This window comes from Brassica napus, unplaced genomic scaffold, assembly GCF_020379485.1.
Source record: "Brassica napus cultivar Da-Ae unplaced genomic scaffold, Da-Ae ScsIHWf_2298;HRSCAF=2964, whole genome shotgun sequence".
Taxonomy (NCBI): Eukaryota; Viridiplantae; Streptophyta; class Magnoliopsida; order Brassicales; family Brassicaceae; genus Brassica; species Brassica napus.
This window is the reverse complement of record NW_026015683.1, coordinates 40001-45000: the sequence shown is the minus strand read 5'-3', so window position 1 is coordinate 45000 and position 5000 is coordinate 40001.

Genomic DNA, 5000 nt, shown 5'->3' with positions numbered 1-5000 from the left:
GAGGCCGTGTGGCCTAGCATCCGGATGATCACATATGACCCGGACTGCATCATGAACCGATCCTTAAGATCGTTGTATCACATAATAATCGTGAAAGTCTAAGGCATTACATTGCAAAGCCGTATGGCCTTATATCCGGATGGATATATAAACCAGATTATAACATGAACCAATCTCTAAGATTGCTGTATCACACTAACATGGCCGTGTGACCTGACTCACACCATGATCGATTGTTTTCATAGATGCGTAAGAACTTGTTTGTGGCCGAGCTTGCTATATCATGCGGCTGCATGAGCCACATTGTGAACCTAAATTTTAAATGACAATGTGACTCAGATATCGAAAAGGGATTTGGTGATACAATCACCAAGGAAAACAATGAGAATGAATTGGTACAGGATTCCATCATCTCATTGAAGGTCTAAAAGATCAATACATCATTATGGAAAATCCACTAGACTTTGGGGATGCTTCACAGCATATAAATTACCACCATAAAACGGTGTTGCTTCCAAAGGCTAGAAATGACTAGAAGAATCTAAGATTCTTGGATTACAAAGTCATGGATGAGTACAACTCAGTCTTGTTTAAGACAGTCTCAATGCTGAGACTTTGTGGTGGAGAAGTAACCAAGAAATAGTTACTAGAGAAGTCCTATTCCACATTCCATGTGTTGAATATCATACTGCAACAACAGTATAGAATAAAAGGCTTCGCCACTTATACTGATCTAATCGCATGACTACTTCTTGCATAGACCAAATTTTCGATACGACTAGTCTTATTGCTTTATGATTGCAATTGTGTTTTAACCTAAGGATCATTCACGATTTTTATATACAAAGGTATTAGTCTCGAGTTTATTAAATCTTGCCTGATCTTACTTAAACATATGAATGTTTTAAAGAGTTGCCTAAAGGGCATAAAACCGAGTAAGAAATCATGAAAGGTATAGAAAGCCTAGTAAGAAACTATGGCTAAGGCACTTGCCTATAAGGCATTATACACACCCAAAAAAACGTGGTCCATTAAGTTATAATGACTGGTTTCCAAATAATGGACAAACAAAAGGAAACAAGTTCCTTCAGATTTTAAAAGAAAAATCGCCTAAGACCTTGAAAGAAAGTGATCGAGACTATACCAATGATCTCTACTGATTTAAACTATGCTACAAGATCAGTATGAAGAAAGGTAGCCCACGAAATTATACACTATATGGCAAGATAGGATTAGCCATCCTAAAGTTTAAACTTGATGCAAAGAAATTAAAACGGCACAAAGTTATCCCGCAAAGATCTCACGTTGTGTAACATGTACACATAGGGAAACTCATTAGGCTTAATTATCCCAAGCACCACGACCTTATAGTATGGTCATGAGGGGGAGAGAGGATAAACCCATGATCAATACTACAAGTTCGTGTACTATGGTCTAAAGACCATGTTATATGGCTTGGCCATTACTCGGCCATAAAGGGCCATTACCCGGCCAAAGAGAGACCATGATACAAACGGCCAAACCAAAGTGGCTATCACCTATAAACAGCTTGGCCACGACTTGGCCATGACTTGGCCGTGACTTGTCTGAATAGTGCAGGCTTGGCCGCACACAGTCCATGACTCGGCCAAAGAGGCCGAAGAGACCATGAGAGACAACGGCCTGGCTGCAAAAGCCATAACCGGCCAAAGAGGCCATCACTTGTAAGTGATCGGCCATGTAAGCCATTACCTAGAAGACTAAGACTCTAAAAGTCTATAAGCTTGGGGACATTATGAAGTTACATGTACAGGATGATAGTATGCATCAGGTCATATAAGTGAGCATAGATATTCCCATCTAAAGAATGAATACGGGTCATTAAAACCAGACATACACCATCTTAAGAGTTCATTGAAATAAACCACCACATACATATATGTGCCGTCTAAGATGGAACCTCATAAGAGGATTGGGAATATATGTTGGATAGGAGTAACACTTTCTCCACGAATTCAAAGAGACCTTGAGCCAAAACATGGGTGATTGAATAAAGGCCAGGTACGGATTGCATGACCAAAAGCATCCGACTATCCAAACATTAAAGGAGAAAGATTATAAGCTGGATAAAGAAAGAGTAAAGGAATGATAAGAATGGTTTTAACCATCATTGTCTTGGCAAGATCCTCGGACTATACATTATGATATAAGACGTCCAAAGAAAGATAATATAAAGATAGCTAGTTGAGAAGCTAATCGAGATGCCAGGCACTGACCCGAAAAGAATGACTAAGTCATAACCAGCTTAGCACCAAATGAAACGTCCTAGAAGGGACATAATCAAGTTGCTATAGAGTCTATACAAATAGACCAAGTGTTCCATAAGAGAAAGGAAACTCGGATAGAAAGAAAAGGTGCATAGAATGATAGATCCGAAGTTATAAGAGAAACCATACAGACACTGAGAAAAGGCTGCGCAGCTACACATCTAAGGTACCAAACTATGTAGTCTTGGGACGCCAAGCTACTAGGTAACAAAGGTCCTGGATAATGAAATCTCAAAGTGATCAGATCATGTCTGGAACATAATGGAACCTCATATGAAAGTGTCGACACACATACATAAAGAGTTGTACATAAAGATACATAAAGAGAATAGCACTTGAACATAAAGAGATAAGCGAGGATCAGAGAACCCACGAATGAGTACTCATCATACAATCATAGAATCATGAAAGATTATAAAGAATAGAAAGATAAACGTGGAGGTTCAAAGTATCTAAAGAGAGATGAGCGTATTGGCCATGTACATATACAGAAACGCCATCCGATAAACCAGTGAAATAGATGGATCTTGTGAGGAAAGAAACCGTGAGAGAGGACACATGATCACGTGGCCTAGAGTGCCCATGTCCACCTACTAACAGCATTAGATCATAGCTTGTTACACAAGGTACTCACAGAGATCAAAGGAACAGATTATAAGGAGATAAACTCCTATGTGGTGATTGCTGCTACAAAATTCGAAATTGACAAATGTCTGGTCATAAGAAAGAAAATAGATACACTGATGTAGTAAGCAGCATATGGATCACTGGATAAGATAAGATGAAAGAACAGCTTCGTTCCTAAGCTGATTCATGGACTGAAGCAAAGGCAGCTGCATATAGTATGGAAAAGAAATTGATCACACATGATCATTGATTTTGGAGTTGTATAAAAGACAATCCAATAAACAGTCCATATACATAAGAGGTTTTATAAAGAAATTCCTTGTGCTTATACTAAACCTAAAGGAGGTTAGTAGATATAGAATAAAATCTATGTGAGTGACTGGCTAAAACGTCCAGCACACCAACTAAGAGCATCCGGCTCTCTGGCCAAAAGCGTCCAGCCCCTCCGGCTAAAAACGTCCGACTCTGTCCGTCCAAGGGCGTCCTGCTCTTCAGCAAAGAGCATCCAAATCTTCTAGACACGTCCAGCTTTAGACCTAAGAGGCGTCTGACCCTTCTTCTTGGTCACGGGCTAATAGAAACTAAAGATCAACCATCAGGTTGCAATCCGACATCAGATCCCTTAAGGATCCAGCATAGCAGAATGGTCTGCTGCTGTATGAACTCCATAAAGCTTTGTCATAAGATTAAAAGGAGACATCTAATCTGTCGGATACCAAAGAAGTATTGTAGCCCATAAAGCTTATAAGATATATGACCTAAAGTCATGAGGCGTCATTAAGATATGAACGCAAAAGAATAAGACATTACTTACGGCAAAGAAATCGATGACCACATATACATGAGAGTGTGTTCGGCCTAAGAGCCATGATAAGAGATTGTAAAACCTCAAAGCAATAATCAGTGAACACTCATAAGATTAATAAGTGGACAAGTATGGACGTGGCCTATGACCTGGACATGGATCGACCAGATTGAATCATGGTCGAATGATAACTGTCCATAAGTACTTGGTCTGTCCGACCTAAGTAAAAGAGTTTGAAAGTAGACAAACACGTCTAGACCATGGACAGATACAAACACGTTTTGTAAAGACCAACAAGTGATCCCTGATGATAATGTGGTTCACATTGCTTAGCACACATGCTTTACCGGGACACTCAATGTCAAAGGACATAAGAAACGACCTAAGAGGTCTAAGTGGTCTTGATTACGGTTCAGTAATGAAACTGACCGATTACTCCCATCATAATCCTACAGGATAGATCACGCATCAAGATGCGTAGTATGTAGAACCTACACCGAGGTTCACATCAGGGGGAGTAGTGCGTGTTGTACTCTTTTTCCTTCATCATGGTTTTGTCCCACTGGGTTTTCCTGATAAGGTTTTAACGAGGCAACATGAAGCGTACTACGGATCCTGTATGGATATAGTTATGAGGGGGAGTGTCGTGCGTTGTACTCTTTTTCCTATCTACGGTTTCCAATTTTCCCACCTTGGGTTTTGGTTTTCCTAGAAAGGTTTTAATGAGGCAACATCGTGCATGATACAAATCACATATGGTTATGGCATCCAAGGGGGAGTGTTATGAACATGTGTGGATTGCCATTAACCAAGACAAGAAGAGATGGCCTATCAGGCCACGACCAGGCCCAACCACAGCCGTGTCCAAGAGGAGAGAGAGAGAGCCGACTTCAGTAGAGAGAGAGGCGGCCACAAGCTTAGAGAGAAAAGGAAACTCTTTCCTTTTCCTAGTAGATGTAATCTTTCCTTTTATGTATTTAGTAGATTTCCTATTTCATGTAGGATTAGGATAAGTACTCTTTCCATTTATCTCTATCTTGTAATCCTTATATAAGGAACCCCCATTGATGATTAATAACACAGAACAATTACACACGAATTCTCTATTGTTCACAACACCGGAAAATTCACCGGGGACAATCCGGCCATCGACCTCAACCCAGCCCTCGATAGTGTTGGACCGAACAGTCCAACACTACGTACCCGAACCGTTCGGGTACTGGGGGTAGGAGGCTCAAGAGAGTGCCTACCCCTTATATATA